We start from the raw sequence: 17,558 nt of genomic DNA on the forward strand, positions 1-17,558 counted from the left end.
ATTAAGTTACATCCAGTGTACATCTGTTTCTCTGAGTCATATTTGGTGAATGCCATGGAATTTAAGCTGTTTTAAGGGATAAATTATTGGTTGTACAAGAAATCCCCACTATTGTCCCTTCTTTACATTTATTGAATCCCCTATTTTTTGATAAGTTTACCAAGATCAAGCAGAGTCTTGGTGTCATCTTTTCTCCTAAATTCTTTTTCCTGCTGACCTTTCAGCCTTTGTACAACTCTTGGTTTGGCTGAAGTTGCAACCTCTGTACTATCAAATGTTGGGGTTTTAGAACAGGAAATACAAAGGGGTTGCAAAACTTTGACTGTTTGCCCTGTGTGCTCTTAACAAGTTGGTCATGAAGCTGATTAATAAGAGAGAAATTAGAGAATAATCCCATGGGCAGGGACACCTTCCACCATCCCAGGTTGCTCCAAGCCCCTTCCAACCTGGCCTTGGACACTTCCAGGGATGGGGCAGCCACAGCTGTTGTTCCATGACCTGTTTCAGACACCTCCAGTTCCACAGCTTAGGAATTAGATCCCAAGAAGAGGCTCTCTGATGTGGACACAACACATTTTGCTGACTTCAAAAAGAAAGTGGAAGGTCTGAAGAAAGGTTTGGTTTGAGTTCACTAAACTGCAGTGAGAAGATCTAGAGCTGCCCTGCAGGTCCTTAAGGAAGTTGTGAGTAAACTCTGGGTTTACCTCACAGAAACTGTCTGGGATTGTGTTGTCCTTCTGTGGGACAGAGCAGGCCCATCACAAACAGTTCAATAAGCAAAGTTCCTGCCAGTTCCCCGACTTCTTGAAATATTTCAGGATGTAGTTCTTGATGAAGAGCATTGAGGGTGGCTTGGAGTATCTGAGAGTGGATGGGATTTATATTTAGCCAGCAGATTATCTCTGTTCCACCCTGTTGTCTCCACATTAGGATCCAGAATTTGGTATTTCTGCTGTGATAGGAGATCTAGAGACGTGTACGTGATGCTTTTCTGGACTGGTGTGAAAGATGGGGAGTCCAGACTAGCCAGGTGTCACTGGGTGTCAATATATTTAATATGATTCTGATTTAATATTCCATCTAAATTAATAGTAGGAGAATAAGAGAAGCAGCATGAAATCTTTGGTCTGCTAGATTGGATCAAACTGTAATATTCCTTTAACTGTCTTCTTAGATTATGCACTTAAGCTTTTTTCCTGGCACATAGAAAGGTTCTAGTCCCAGTTTCCCAACTGCAAACGTTGGGATTCAGCACTATATGCTATTTGTATTGGTTTTGCAATTTCCATTTTCCATCAGCACTGCCCCAAATAGCATAAGAGCAGACACAGTTTCAGAGAGCTTTGTTGTGTGAATTCTGCTGTGTGGACTTTGTTTTGGGGGTCCCACAGATGGGAAAACAGGAAGAAGGTCTAGTTTGCTTGTTAATCTAACGCACAGCAAGGAAAAAACAAAGAAGTCTCTGGGCTATGTATTTCTACACAGTAAGGGATATGTATTTCACTTTTTTGTCTTCCACACACAGTGATTTTTAATATAAAATTCCATCCCAGGTTAAAGCACCTGCAGAGACTGAGGGGAGAACACACTGAGAGAAAAGGTGTAGGTGCAGGGAAAGCATATTCAGAAAAACCTTCTGGTTTTTCAACTATATTGATAGAAATAGTTAGAATTGATCATTATAGGATGGAAGGTTTCTCAGTATCCACTGATAAAATCTGCTCCAAGAACTTTATGGCCGAATTGCAGCTTTGTTTTAGGTAGTTCTCCCATTTTTAATAACAGCCTGGGGTTTGCCCCTGAGTTGCTGTTGTAATCTGCTCCTGCTTGGGGAGTGTTGCACTCTTCTGTCCACAGCTATGGGTTGTTTGTTCATTGTCCATTGACCTCCTGTTCTCCTGAGGTGGGAAAGCAGGAAGGACTTCAAAGAAGAGAGAGAGGCCTTCCTATCTGCTAATAATTGTTTAAGGCTTGCTGCTTTTATTGACATTGTGGAATCATAGAGTGAAGGAATGATTTGGGTTGGAAGGGACATGAAAGATCATCCAGTTCCACCCCCTGCCATGGGCAGGGACACCTTCCACTAGCCCAGGTTGCTCCAAGCCCTGTCCAACCTGGCCTTGGACACTTCCAGGGATCCAGGGGCAGCCACAGCTTCTCTGGGCAACCTGTGCCAGGGCCTCCCCACCCTCCCAGCCAAGGATTCCTTCCCATTATCTGATCTAAACCTAGATTAGATATTAATCCAGTTTTAACTAAACCTCTTTCAGTTTAAATCCATTCCCCCTTTTCCCAATGGATTTATTTATACCTTTAATATGTTTTTTACATATACCCACCTATAGCTTTTATATCTGCCTGTTAGTTGTGCATTTTAAAGGTTTGAGATGTTTTGTTCTGATGCCGTTACACTTTTGGGTCTTGTTCTGTTTTTCTGCAGACAGTGTAGAAACTTTATATAAATTTAATGTCTTCTGTATTTTTTTTTTTTATTTTAAACTATGATTAAACTCATAAACTCACAGCACTGGTGTAATTTTGCATTTGGATACACTGTGCTATTGTAATAAGATATTGTCCCTGTATAATGCTTTTCCTTCCTTATGGATTCACACTGTAGAGTACAATTCCTTTCTTTTTTTCTTTTTTTTTGGTATAAAATAATCTGAAAAGGAACTGTTAAAAGCCAATATATTCATAGTGAATGAAGGAGCTTTAGCAGGGGGAGCAATGGGATTCCTGCAACGCTCTCTCCCTGTCTCCTCTTTCAAATTGCTGTGGTGCAGGAGGCTGTTGTGGTACTTACTTTTATAGTTAGGAAACATTATTCTTGTTATTTAATTCAGATGCTGACATAATGAGTGCTTGGCTGCAATGAATATTTGATGTGTTTATGCTAATGTAAAGTCCCAGCTATTGCCAGTTCCCTTCAACCTTCATAACTTTGGAGACAACAATTTTAAGGGCGATGCAGTTTGTCTGCCCAGCGTGTTTCGATGAAAAGGGAGAATATTTTTATGGACACTCAATTAACAACTTCTAGAATTCATTTTCTTGTGGTCTTGGCTGAGATTTTAACTTGAAATAGTCTCTTGAGACCCTCAGGAGAGAATTGGGCAGGATCAGGATGTGCAGTGGAGGTTTGTAGGACTTGCTCCTGTTTTCCCTCACAGCAGGTAGAGGTTGGCACTTTTAGGCAAATTTGGTTGTTATTAATACAAAACTATTGGAGCTTGAAGTGAAATAGTTCTTAGTAAAAGAGTGTCTTCTAAATAAATTTGTCCTGGAAGTGCTGAATTCTGACCCAGGTGCTCACAAGCAGCGAGTTTGTAAATCAAAATCTTTCTCTCTCCTGGTCTGGAGCAGGTAAATGCCCCTCAGAAATCACTGGCAGGATGGGAATACTTTGTAGGCACAGAATTACCTCCAGTGCTTTGTGTGTTTGTCCTCTGGGTGATGCCATCAAGTTGCTCTGTCCCCCAGGAGGTGTTTTAGAAGAGGGGCTGGATGAGTCCATGTGGCACATTCTGGCATTTGCCCTCTTGTTGTGGCACTTAAATGTGGAGGATCCCACGTTTTGAGATCTTGGCAGTGCAGTTCATGAAAAGTGAGGAAATCGGGATAGTGGAAGGTGTCCCTGCCCATGGCAGGGGGTGGAACCAGATGAGCTTTAAGGTCCCTTCCAAGCCAAACTTTTCCATCCAGATCTGGAGGTCCCAGCATAAGGAAGAGGTTTGAGAGGGTCGAGAGGAGGTGCCAAAGATGCTCCAAGGGCTGGAGCACCTCTGGAGAAAGGCTGGGAGAGCTGGGGGTGTCCAACCTGGACAAGAGAAGGCTCCAGGGACACTTTAGAGCCCCTTTGAGTTCCTAAAGGGGCTCCAACAGAGCTGGACTTTGGACAAGGGATGGAGGGACAGGACACAGGGAATGGCTTCCCACTGCCAGAGGGCAGGGATAGATGGGATTTTGGGAAGGAATTCCTGGCTAGGAGAGTGGGGAGGCCCTGGCACAATTTGCCCAGAGAAGCTGCGGCTGCCCCTGGATCCCTGGAAGCGTCCAAGGCCAGGTTGGATGGGGCTTGGAGCAATCTGGGATAGTGGGAGGTGTCCCTGCCTGTGGCAGGGGCTGAAATGGGATGGTCTTTAAGATCTCTTCCAACCCAAAACATTCTGTGATTCCTGGAATTTCAACTCCTGCGCTCACTGTGTCCAAGAACATCATCTCTGGATTTTATGGTCTTGTAGCGCAAGGAAGTTTTTTAACTTCTCGTTAAATTAAGTAAATTAAAATTAATTAAATTAAAAAATTATATTTATAAAAGTACTCTGCCCAATCTTTCCTTTGCGAACTCTCAGCCTGTTTTCTTAGTCTGATTTTCATTTAAGTAGAGCATTTATTTTTTTTCTGCCCTGTTGTTTTTTTTTTTTTAAATATGAAATGTCTGTGTTCCTTTTATGACAAACACACTCATTATTATTATTTACCACAGACAACACTCGGGGGTCCCAAGTGGATGCATTCCCTGCTTTTGAGCTCTGTTAGACCCAGTGCATTTTACTCGTGCTATTTCCCCTCAGCTGCTTCATCCTCTGGGATCAGACTCAGTCCCTCTGGTGGGAATTACGTGGGATATTATGGAAAACGTTCCAGCTGCCCGGGGCTGGTAAATGAAAGGGCACAGCCCTGTGCCCTGGAGTGGCCAGGCTTATGTTTGCTCTGTGGATTCCTTGATAAGGAGCTCATTGAAACAAATCTTCTGGGTGTTCAGCAGCCAAATGAAAAAATAAAATAATAAAAAAAAAAACAACACACTTTTAACATAATAAAATAGTGAAAAAAACAAAAGGACAAAAAGAGGAGGAAGAAAACCAAGTAAAGAAAGGGTGAATGAGAAAATTGCTTTTAGATGAAGAGGTGCCTATGGACATATCTTGTGTTCACTTTTCTTTTGCTGCAAGGGGCAGAAATGTGTTTATTACACGAAGTTGTTCTACTTCTGCAACATTCCATGTGCTTTATAGTAAATGATCAACTTCTGCTGGCAAGGAAAGGAGAATATTTTATCTTTGTCCTGTATTGCTGAGCCATGAGAGCCAATTAAATATATTTAATTTCAGACACCATATTAAGAGTCAGTAATCCTGCTGCATTTCAATTAAAGTTATTTGCACCCTTTACTTGCTTGAGGTTTTTTTAGCATATTTGGATTTTTTCCTTTTCAATACAGTCCTTTGTTTTTGTTTGTTTGCTTTTGGGTAAGTGCATATTTTTATTTGTAACTTACTGATGGGTGTTATTAAACTTCTCTTTCACATAAACGATTTTATTTAAAGATGAGAGGGTGTGTATGTACTTATACAAACATATATATATAATATATATATGTATGTATGATGAAAGTCAAAATTTATTCTCATGTTCTTCCCTGAGATAATTAAACATTTACATTTTTTTTTCATGATAATCAGATATCAAAGAGCTCATTTAAAGATTTTTTTTTTCCTTTTTTTTTTTTTTTCTGGTAAATTTTCCAAACGTTCTGATGCTCAACTTACTTTTGCTTAAATTTGAGCTTGTGAGTGACATTTAGATCAAAAACTCTGTTTTATTGTAAATCGTTGTAATTTTATTTGTAGTAGATAAAACTGAGACAAACAAATTTGCAAAGTCCGTGTCTGCCGCCCTCCTTTTCACTGCCTGTGCTGGCAAGTGGAATATTCTGTCTGAGATTTCCCTGGTTTTTATTTTTCAAGACACTTTTATGTGTAAAAAACTTCGTAGATGTAGTTAGGGTGTGCAGTTATAAGTTTTTGAAGTGCTTTCGGGCTCTGAGTTGGCCTCTGGGTAATGGGGCAGCTGATGCTTCCTGAAGGACACGTGGAAATCCAAGTGGGATTTGCTTGCCTTTCAGGATTAGACCAGGAGTCTGATGAGGCACAAAAGACAAAATACCACCGTGGAAAACTCTGAGTGCACTTCCTTTGATCCTAAAAATACTGAAATTCAGGACCTGGACAGGTCTAAAATAGCTCGTTCCCCTTGAAGGGCACCAGAACGGTTTCTTTTATTTGGGTTTTCTGCTGAAGAACTTGAGTTTTCTCCTGCCTTTTTTTTTTTCCCCATCCAGATGAGCTGTTTCCTGTGCCTGAATTTGGGGATTTTTGGCTGCAATTCTTTTATCCCTGATTTCGGCTCTGAACGTTCACATCTCGAATCTCTTGACCTCCAGAGATTTCAGCACCATGAAAAGTTCCTCCCTGTTCCTGGGAAGCTGTGAGGCTCTGCCGTGGAGCCAGCTTAGATATTAGGGAGAAATTCCTCCCTGTGAGGGTGGGGAGGGCCAGGAATGAAATTCCTGGAGAAGCTGTGGCTGCCCCTGGATCCCTGGAAGTGTCCAAGGCCAGGCTGGACGGGGCTTGGAGCAACCTGGACTAGTGGAAGGTGTCCCTGCCCATGGCAGAGGGTTGGAATGAGATGATCTTTCAGGTCCCTTCCCACCCAAACCATTCCATGATTCCATGATGCTCCACCCCAAAGAGATCCAACCCCCCCCCCCCCACCCCAGACATCATCATTCACAGAAGAGGACACTGAGACATTCAGCCAAGTTGAAGAAGGTGTTCCCACCTTCTCCTGCAGCTCAGGGCCCACCAAAGAAGACCGCTTGCTGTCGTTAAAAATTCTAGACCCTGAACTGCTCTTTGAGCAGGTAAATGCCACAAAAGGTGTTGCTTCCTCACTCCCAGGAGTGAAGAAGAGAACTCCAAACTCCTTGTCAAATTTGCAGAGCTGATGATACACCTGAAAATACTGTTGTTTTTTTTTTTTTTAAGGATCACCTACAGATTCCCTGTTACAGCCTGTAGTTACTGGTTTGGGAACCACAGTTTGGGAACACTTGGATTAACATCCTTCTCCAGGGAAGTCCAGTGACCCGGTGTAATGGTCCAATGACTTTAGCACTGATGAAAAGGCTCCCTCACAGTGTCCTTTGAATCATTTATTAGTGACCTATGGATGCTGCTCAGCAGGTTCAGATAAAATTGGCTTTACCTCAGTTGGAGAAGATGTTCTGTGTTTTTAACTGGTTAGGCTGAGTCTAAACTTGCACCTCACTCTGGGACTGGACTGGACTAGTGGGGCTTGAGCCTTTGCTGTCCCCACTCAGCTTCTGGTTTCCTTCTGTCTGTACCACACAAAACTTGGGCTTAATAAAGCAAGTGAAATGAAAACCTTCTTCGCCCCTTCTCAGCCTGGGAGGTGGCACCTTTCCTCTCGTTCGTTATCCAAAGAGTTTTTAATCAACCAGTTGCAGATTCCCAAGTCCCAGTGCTTTTAACTGGGCACTTGAAGTGGGTGTGAGGATGATTATTGTGAGCTCACGCTGTGATTGTGCTGCTGGTGACAGCAAATTCCAAGAAGACATTCCTGGGGCAGTTGGAACCCAGTGAATTCCCTGCCTTGCATAGCAGGAACATCCTTTCAGGGCTTCCCAGGTTTAATTTCTGCACTGTGGCCAAATATTTCAAGCACATCCATTTAAACTGGCTTTAAAAGCCTGTATTTAGGCTTGGATTTACTGGAAGGTGTATGAGACAGGTCCTTTGGAAAATCAGGCTCCTCTAATTACGTGGGTAACACATTTTAAAATGTTAGATTCTGTCTATGAATCATCCTCTCCCATTATTAGAGGTGACATTTCCATTTAATTTCCCAGTGGGATTCCATTTAATGTTTTCAAAACAACGTCAGTTGGAATCATATTTGTTTTGGTTGTTTGCCTTTTACAAAGAAACCTTCAGGAGAGGAACGGCAAAGTTCTTAAAATGGAAGGCAGAAGAGTTTTTAGAAATGAAATATTTGTAAAAGAAAGTTCCACTTCTTGTTTTCTTTTCAATTCAATGCCTCGAATAGATTCCGACTTGGGAGGCAGCTGTGGTGTGTCCAAATATACTGCCAGAAACAAAGGATTTGGGAGTCTGCTGGATGTTCTTATTTTGATCATGTTCTCACTGGGTGAACTGTGTGTATTCAGTGCTGCTGTGAGCAGAACTGATCCTTAGGTTTTAATTTAGGTTTTAATTTACACGTGAAGAATTTAGGCCATCCTGGGAATATTCAGATTGTCTTACCGGGAAGGCTTTTTTTTTTTTTTTTTTTTTCTTTTTTTAAAGTAGGAATATTGAATTTTCATTAAATTACTGCTGTGATGAGATACAGACAGTCTGTTCTGAATATGGCTGGGCTAAATAAAAGGAAGCCAAGTGGTTTTTGGCCCTGATCCCATGTGGCGTGGACTGGGAATATCACTCAGGCCAAAAGGGGGGGGGTTCAGCCATGAAGACAAGACTCTGCATTCTCTGAATATCCTGTTTTGTTTTGTTTTGTTTTGTTTTTGAGATGACTAATTGTGCCTTGAGGTTTTATCAGCCATCACTAATAAGATTCTGCGAGATATTTGAGCCTCTGCCTTGTTTTGGGGGTTGGTGGGTCAAGTAGGATGCGAAATGGAAATGCTGGGAAAGATTCTAAATAAAGAAAAGCTGCTCCTGCTTTTGGGAGAGCGTGAAAAGGGAGGGAACAGCAGAGGGGGGGGGAACAACACATGTGTAAAGGATAAGAGAGACATAAAATCTTAGTGTGCTGCTTATTAATAGGATTTATTGCTGCTCTTTGGAATAACCCCGATTGAAACAATTTCTTTTACGTTGATATTTGCCAGGAAATTAGGGAAAACCATTAAATGTGTTGCTTTCTGCCCCACACCCCCTTTCCTTTCTCCCATTTTTTTTTTAACTTGGGAGGTTTTAAACATTTATGGGGAAGAAAACCATTTTAAAAGGGCATGTAGCACCAAGGTAATAATCACAGAGCTGTGCTGCTTTATGGGGCAATAATCCAGTTGCCTTGTTTGAAAAAGCTGCTTGGCCTTCATTCTCCAAGGCTTTTTCCCTTCGGGAATGGAGCTGGATTATTGCCTTGTAAAACAGGGCTGCATTCCTCTTGTTGATTAATTATAAATCTTTGCCTATCTCTGCTGGTGGAGGGCTTTTTGTCTCACAGCATTCCTGCTCCTTTCCTTCCCGGTTTTGTCCTGCATCCCAAGAATTCAGAGATGAAAGCTCGATTTGTGGCGCTCAAATGTTAATCTCCATTCTGGGAGTTTCTGGATGAGCATGTTAGACAATAATTTTTTTTCTGATAAAGGTGAATCACATTTACATCACATATCCACATATTTTCTGGGGTGTCTAAGCCAGTAGTAAGTAAATATTAGCAAGGAACTTAACTAGAACCATCCAAATGAGTTGGAAGAAGGTCTGGGAATCTTCTTAGAACTGGGAATGTGGGCCACCATCAAGGTACTGTCATTGTTAGCACTAAGCTGGGAATTGACCCCCATAAGTGTTGTTAATTGACCTTTTGGACTCTTTCATGAAATTTTTAAGTCTTTTTCCGCTCCCTGAGACTTCCTGGGAATGGGAAAGAGCAGCCCAGGGATACCTGAGATGGCAAGAAGCCAAACACAGCCATGACCGTGTGGTTGCTGGCAGGACATTTTCCCAACTGCAGGCGATCTGGCAGGACAGTTGGTCCTGAACTATTGCCAGATAGGGCTCCAAATTGATAGACAATCTCCCAGCTGGAAGACTATAGGATTTGTAACATCACCTGGAATTTGTGTGCTGGAGTCTGAGTAATGTCCTTCTAAATTACGTCTCATGTGAGGGGAACAACCCGAGTTTGCTCAGTGAGCAGTTAGTGAATGAGTGGTTTTGGATGTAGCATTTCTGATTTGTGCTTGGGAAAATGGCCACCACCATTCCTGATTTATTTGGGGATCAGCATGGGTGCAGTGGGCACTTACAGTGTAAAAGAATTTGGAAGTTGGACCCGCTGTGTGTGACCACAAAGTCCTGTTTAATCTGGAGGGTTTGTCACACACCCAGCGCCGTCATCAGTGATGATTATCAGTTGTTTCCTTTATGAACAGCAAAAAAGCGACAAGGAAAAGTGTGATTGCACTAATTAAAAGGTATTTCCTAACGAGAGTGTGAATCGCCATCCTCGGAGATGGTGAAAGCTTGGCTGGAGGTGACTCTGAGCAGTCAGATGGAACGTTGAATTTGTTCTGCTTTGAGCAGGTGTTTGGGCTTCAGTGGTCCTTCCATGCTACATCCTTGTGGGATTGCAAATAGGAGGTGCTGCCTTCATGTCACTGTTACAAACTGCACAGGGAGCCAGGGATTCCAGGGGACTTCTTCTCTGTCACTTTTTTGGGGTTCTCCCTGCTCTCTTCTTGTCCTTCATAAACTGTGCACCAGAGGGAGAAACTTCCTGTTACTTTCTGGATAAGTTGGACAATGTGCCCTGGGGGTCTGGCTAAAGCACAGGTTTTCTGTTCCCTCAGTTATAGGTTCTGGTGGAGTAGCTTTGTGGCGATCAGCTGTTTTCAAACCACACATCCCCAGTTAAGTCAGAGTTAAATTATGTATAGAATATTTACAAGCTTTGCAAAGACTTGATGAGATAAAGGAGCTTGGCCCCTCCCAGGATCCCACCTGAAATGTATTTCTCTGTCTATAATGGGCTGCATCAGCAAAGTAAATGAAATGGTTTCCTGGTCTGGAGTCAGCCTGGCCATGTCCCCTTGAAAGCCTTTCACCTGACACAACTTTATGACAATATTTAAAACACCTTTTGGGAAGGTTCCTGGTCCATACTGGCAGTGACTGGGTAGATAAATGACACCAGCCACTCTGCAGGGTCCTGGATCAGGGAATCCCAGAGTTGAGGGTTGAGTTGAAGGGACCTAAAAGATCATCTTGTTCCAACCCCCTGCCACGGGCAGGGACACCTTCCACTAGTCCAGGTTGCTCCAAGCCCCGTCCAAACTGGCCTTAGACACTGCCAGGGATCCAGGGGCAGCCACAGCTTCTCTGGGAATTCCATCCCAGCCCCTCCCCACCCTCTCAGCCAGGAAATCCTTCCCAATCTCCCATCTGTCCCTGCCCTCTGGCAGTGGGAAGCCATTCCCTGTGTCCTGTCCCTCCATCCCTTGTCCCCAGTCCCTCTCCAGCTCTCCTGGAGCCCCTTTAGGCACTGGAAGGGACTCCAAGGTCTCCTTGGAGACAAGTTTGTATCTAATCTTTTTAATTGACTTAAATTAGAATTTTTCTCCCTTTCCTTTCCTAGTCAGCCACGTGATTTCTTGCTCTTGTGTTGCTGACAGCTCAGTGACCTGACACTCTGGAAAATGCTGTTTTTCTGACACCCCATATGCAGGAATCTCTTGTGCTTGCCTGAATTACAAGGAATTTATTAACTTTTAGTTGAGCTGAGCTCCTCTTTCTCACCCAGTAAGGCAGGACACAGATTTCACAGCCAAGTTCTGTGCCCTGCATTTTGTAGTTTTTATCAATACATAAAGTGTAAAACGTAAAAATGTATTTTATGGGCACATAAATGAGACAAATTACTGTGTCTCACTACTGACTTTTTTTTGAGACCGGATATATTGATAATTCACCACCTGACGACGATTAATTTGGGGTGCTTGATCCTCAGTCTTGTTTTGGAGGGAAATCACGATACTTGTAGAAGTTCTGGAAGTTTGGATGCTGAGCAGGGTCTGTAGCTCTCTGTGTGAAATGGGAACAGGTCTGATCACCCAAGAAATCAGAATTTTTCAGTTCTTCAAGTGCCAGTGCTGATCACTTTTACAAAGGTCTTTGATTCTTGAATATTACAGAATTACAGAATGGTTCAGGTTGGGAAAGACCTTTGAGATCATCAAGTCCAGCCATTAACCCAGCCTTGCCAAATCCACCACTAAACCCTGGCAAACCATAGAATAAAGATAAATCTTTCTCAGTTTACCCATATGAAGCAGTTTACAGTAATAATTTTAATCAACAGTGTTGTTTTATTATTTACAATTTTTTACAATTATTTAATAATTTTTAATGTGCATTTTTATTTTTACTGTGTCCAAGTTGGGAATAGGATGGACAAAACATCTAACTATCAAACCCTAATTAGTAACAAGTAGAATTAGGAGGAAAAGCACAATTAGGAGGGTGAGTTTTGGCAAGCAGGAGGAGAGGACTGAACTGTTGGGTTTGGGGCAGCAAATCTGTGAAAAGGTTTATAATAAAAAAACCAATTTAAATTTAGAAAAGAGGAGCCCTCATGTGCCACCCCCTGCATTTGGGACATGCAGGTAAATAAATATTTTCCCTCTGCTCCTCTAGAGAGTTCTTGCTTAAAAATGAAATGTATTTCTGCACCCCTAGCCTTTAATTTCTTATTGTTTTGTGCAGATGAACTCAGAGCAGGGGGGAGTGTTTTAACTTCCCTCAGAGCAGCATAATTGGGAGGATCTGATGCAAATAAATTGGCTCAAATTTTCCCTTAATGTACCTTTCTCCAATTTTCTCCCTGCCCTTATGAACTGTGGTTATTGTGGCACTGGAGGTACCTTTGAAGAGCCAGAGCTGCCTGTGGCAGTGGAGGCAAAATCAGAAGAAAATTTGAATGATTAATTAATGTAATCCAGTGTCTGTTTTACCAAAGGCTTTCAGGGGCTTATTTAGCTCCAGTAATGAGAGAAATCCAACAGCAGGTTTGTGGAAGGGGGTTTTGAGGAGTGGAAACGACCCAAGCTGCTGGAGGGAAAGGGAACATCCACCACCCACTGAATTAAACCAAGGAAAAACACTCTCTTAAAGCTTTGATTTTTTTAGTTAGTTATTGTTATGAAGTTATTATTGGTGTGAAAATCAGCCTGGTTCGCCATTTCTTTAAAGATGTAAAGAGCAGAGGACATAAATTTCAACTATAACCATGAGCTAAAAGTGACTGGGCAAATTCATGGAACCTGAACTGATTTTTACTTCAACCTGCTCCAAGTTGTTTGTGGTTGATTTTTGTTTTGTTTTGATTTGTTGTGGTTTTTTGTTTGTTTGTTTGTTTGTTTTTCTTTGAATTTCGTGTTTTAGGAGTGAGAAACCCCTGTAATCAAACCAAAGAGATAAAAATATGGATTTATTTAAAATTTAGAAACATTTTTATCTGTTTGAAGCTGTTGTTCTAAGTGCTTAAATTTGAAAACAAACAGAAGGAGCTGTGTGTGGCTTTTGGAAGTTTCGTAGTTTAATTCCTAATAAAACCTTAAAGTTGGGGCCTTGCTCTCTGAGTACTGAAAATCTCTGAGGATATTGATTTCATCACATTTTTAGGCACCTTGTTCCTGTGCCCAAATACTCCCATTCTGAAATTTGTTTTTCTTGCTGCTGATATTTTTGTTTTCAAAAAAAAAAAATCACAGAATAATGGAATTTGGAAGAGTCTCCTGCAGATCTTCTGGAGTCTCCTGGAGTGGCCCAATTTCCCACTCAGAGCAGGCCCAGCTTAGGCAGGTGGGGTTGCTCAGCTGTCTAAATATAGATGGTTCCTAATGTAAGATATTCTGTGATTCACTTTGTACCTGCTTAAAATCAAAATCCTAAATTGCCTTTTATACCAGTGGTTTATAATGTCCCTTTATTCCTGATTTCTGCTCACTGTCCATGTGGGTCTTGGCATTGATTGGATTAATTTCTGATATTTCCTGGCTCCATCAGGATTTTAGGTCTGGCTTAATCCACCTTTTGTTTTCACTCACAGCACAATCCTTTCCTCGTGGATAATTCTAATCACAGAATCCTGGAATGTCCTGAATTCAAAGGGACCCACCAGGATCATCCAGTCCAACCCCTGGCCCTGCACAGGACACTCCAACAATCCCACCCTGTCCCTGCTGCCCAAACACTCCTGGAGCTCTGGAATCCTCGAGGAGCCTGTTCAGTGCCCGACCACCCTCTGGGGGGAAAAATGTTGATACTAAAACTAAATTAAACCTGCAGTTAAAAGCAAAGAGTGTTTGAAACGAAGCAGAAGCGGCACATAAGACACAACTTTGCATTTAATATCTGTACTTACTGCAAGATCTTGTGTGTGGGAATAGTTAAAAAGTTCTTGCTGATGAATTTGGAACCACGGTGTGGATCTCTCAGCTTTGTACCATTTCAGGTCATGAAATGCTTGGTTTGAGGGACTTTTTTTTTTTGGCTCATTTTGTGTAATCTTGAAAAATCAAAGCACAATAACTCACTCTTCGATCCAGAAAGCAAATTTTTTTTAATTCCTGGAAAGTCACCTGATCCTTATTTACACTTTACACCCCGATTTTCTCTGTACCAGTAAAAAAAATTCCACTTTCTAAAGATGGTTTAGGTGAGGGCACCAAATAACACTTTACATGAGGACAAGCTGCCTGAGAACCTGTTCCTGCTGCACTTCTGGGCAGTCCAGAAATGTTCTGCACTTATTTTAAGATGCTGCCTTGAACTGTGAGAGACATTTCAAAGAACTTCCCCCCTTCTCACGGGGGTATTTGCCATGATCATCTCTGCTGGAACAAGTTCCTTTGGAATGCTAATGAAGCCTCAACTCCGGGAGGTTCTTAGTACAAAGTTGCTTTATATCAAAGCTGAAGAAAATTTAACCCCAAAACACGTCCCATTCCCTTTTCTGCTGCTTCATGACATGCAGGACGTGGGGAGATGATTGATAAAATAAGTGTTAATGGGTTGAAGGGGAAGAGTGTGTGAGCAAAGCCCTGGGATGATGCCATTATAGGTCCACGTTAATTACTCAGTAATTATCCAAGAAGAGAAATAAATAATTTTTGAGAGAGGACATGATGAGGGATATTGGATGGCTGTGGTTTTAACTGGAAAAAAAAATCAGCTTCTCTTTTGCCAGCTTTTGTGGTTTTTCACAATTCTCCTTTGTAAAGGGCCAGGTTGGAGTAGTAGAGAATCATGGAATAGTTTGTGTTGGAAAGGAACCTCAAAGCTCATCCAGTTCCAACCCCAACACCTTCCACTATCCCAGGTTGTTCCAAGCTCTGTCCAGCCAGGCCTTGGACACTTCCAGGGATTCAGGGGACAGCCACAGCTTCTCTGGGCAACCTGTGCCAGGGACTGCCCACCCTCACAAGGAGAAATTTCCCAGTATCTCATCTAAAACTCCCCTCTTTCAGGTTAGATCAGTGAATGTGGCCAAAAATAAGATTACTTGGAAATGAGAGCATTTTAAAGTTCTGGAGCGGCTTCCCAAAGGCAAATCCCGTAAATGTGGGATAAAAGAAATGGCCGGTGTATTGCACTGACCCAGGTGGTCCCTTCCTAATAGAATAGCAATTAAACAATAATTTAGAATATCAAATAGTGTGAAATTGGGTTTATCTTAATATCTGACTTTTTTTTTTTTTTTAACAGAAATGATTCGACTCTCCAGCCTTTATGAATTGCACAACTAGGGGCTAAAGATAAAACTTTAACTCACTGGGGAAAATACCCTTCCATTCTTAGGGAGTGTGAGCTGTGCTATTATTCCATTTTACAGAGGCAGAAAAATACCTCGGTGAATAAAAGTATTTTTATTAAATTCCTGCTATCATATCTTCCTCTTTACATTTGGCAAGGATTAATATTACTCTATCATTTAGTCATAAAAGAGCAGGTCCTTGGAATGAACTGTGACAAGAGAGAGGTGAAGAAGAGCTTTGATGGACAGATCTGATCTAATGACACAGGAGATAATATACAATCCACTGGCCTCATATCTTGATCTTTTATATGTGTTCAGCTGCAGGAAAAATAGAGGGAAGGAGGTTTATATTAAAAGAAAAAAGCACAATTTGATTGCAGAAAGCTGCCTTGGATCAGTGCTGGGGAGGAGGAGGGGATGTGTGACCATCTGACTCCCTTTAGCAAGGAAATGGGAATGTTCTCTCACTGGAGCCCAAGGGAGGAATCATTTTGCTGTCCTCAAAACTCCCAATTTATCCTGCTGGCTGAAGACTGAAAAGACTTTGGAGAAGACAAAGGATAGGAGAGTTCTGCCCAGAGAAGCTGTGGCTGTCCCATCCCTGGGAGTGTCCAAGGCCAGGTTGGCACAGCCATACAATATCCTCATCATATCCTTCTTCTTGGATAATTACTGAGATAGTGGAAGATGTCCCTGCCCATGGCAGGAGAACAAGATGAGCTTTAAGGTCCCTTCCAACATAAACCATTCTATGATTCTGTGATTCTCTGACATTAAATATCCAGAGCATTTTGGAAATGTTTCTTATTTCTTCTCCCTCTCCTCCTGCCCAAGGGGCAAAAAGTACTTCCAGCTGTGTTACAACTGCACAAAGTGGATGTGGTTGTGCCACGTGTCTGTCCCTCTTGTTCCCGTGGACTTGTGAACCAACTGACCAACTCCAAGCCAAATTTGAAGGAAGGATGGGATAAACTGGGGGAAATGGATCAGCAGGTGCTCACACTGAGGGAGAGGCAGGGAAATGCAGTTCTTTTGTTCCAGGGGAGTTGGCCCATCAGTCAGTGTGTCCTTGTGGGTGTTGCCCTGAAACCACCCTCCATGTGCTTCTCCAGCAGCCAAAAAAGGGTCAAATGACATTTGGAAAGGAGCAGAGATCAGTGAGGAAGTGGAGGAAGCAAAGTTATCAAATCTCTTGGAAACCCATCCCTGGAAGTGCCCAGGCTGGATTGGACGGGGCTTGGAGCAACCCTGGCTGGTGGAAGGTGTCCCTGCCCATGGCAGGGGTGGAACTGGATGAGCTTTAAGGTCCCTTCCATCCTAAACCACTCTGTGATTCCGTGGAGCTGGGATGGCTCCAGGCTGGGTTTTGCCACAGATAAACCTTGTGGAGTGTGGTTACAGGGGATTAAAGGAAAACAAGCAGCTCTGGGAAGACCTTGGAGCCCCTTCCAGAGCCTAAAGGGGCTCCAGGAGAGCTGGAGAGGGACTGGGGACAAGGAATGGAGGGACAGGACACAGGGAATGGCTTCCCACTGCCAGAGGGCAGGGACAGATGGGAGATTGGGAATGAATTCTTGGCTGTGAGGGTGGGGAGGGGCTGGGATGGAATTCCCAGAGAAGCTGTGGCTGCCCCTGGATCCCTGGAAGTGTCCAAGGCCAGGTTGGAGCCACCTGGACTAGTGGAAGGTGCCCCTGCCCACGGCAGGGGGTGGAACAAGATGATCTTTCAGGTCCCTTCAACCCAACCCATCCTGGGATTCTGTGACTCTCTAACATGTGAACCCAAGCCCTGTTTTCCACATTTTAAGTTTTTACATTATAATTTTAAATGCCACCCTGGAGCCAAACAACTGCCTGGCTTTGAAGAGACCAAGTTTGTATTTGCTTTTAACTTTAATCTCTCGAAAACTACCAAAAAAATTATTTTAACTCCGTCCCTTTTGTTTCTTCTGTTTAAAGATGTGTTTAATTCTTCAAAAACTTTTTTTTCAATGTGATATTATCATTAAAATAAGTGTATTAAACTCAGCTTCATGAATAATTCATGATGCAATCTTGAAAAAAAAGAGCCATACAAAACCACAATAATTAGTTTTATGTGATAGGAAAAGCATTATTTTCATATTTAGACAGGAAGGGAATATTTATTTAGATATACCATTCACGGGGTACTAAATTAT

The 17,558-nt window shown here is 42.4% G+C and overlaps 1 protein-coding gene across 5 annotated transcripts in view; it reads left to right on the top strand.

The window, feature by feature from the left end:
* The window catches only part of MSRA (methionine sulfoxide reductase A), a 250,933-nt gene that overhangs the window by 19,929 nt on the left and 213,446 nt on the right, over positions 1-17,558 (top strand). Inside the window, exon 1 of one of the 5 annotated variants that reach the window (XM_027904469.1) lies at positions 7,068-7,215. The exons of the other annotated variants lie outside the window; for them this stretch is intronic. The gene's annotated coding sequence lies outside the window, so the exon portion shown is untranslated. Of the gene's footprint in view, positions 1-7,067; positions 7,216-17,558 lie in introns of those variants that run through there. 5 annotated transcript variants of the gene reach the window in all.

The sequence above is a fragment of the Empidonax traillii genome, unplaced genomic scaffold (genome assembly GCF_003031625.1).
Source record: "Empidonax traillii isolate 1590-97213 ecotype Southwest subspecies unplaced genomic scaffold, ASM303162v1 scaffold1060:size1239554, whole genome shotgun sequence".
Classification (NCBI taxonomy): Eukaryota; Metazoa; Chordata; class Aves; order Passeriformes; family Tyrannidae; genus Empidonax; species Empidonax traillii.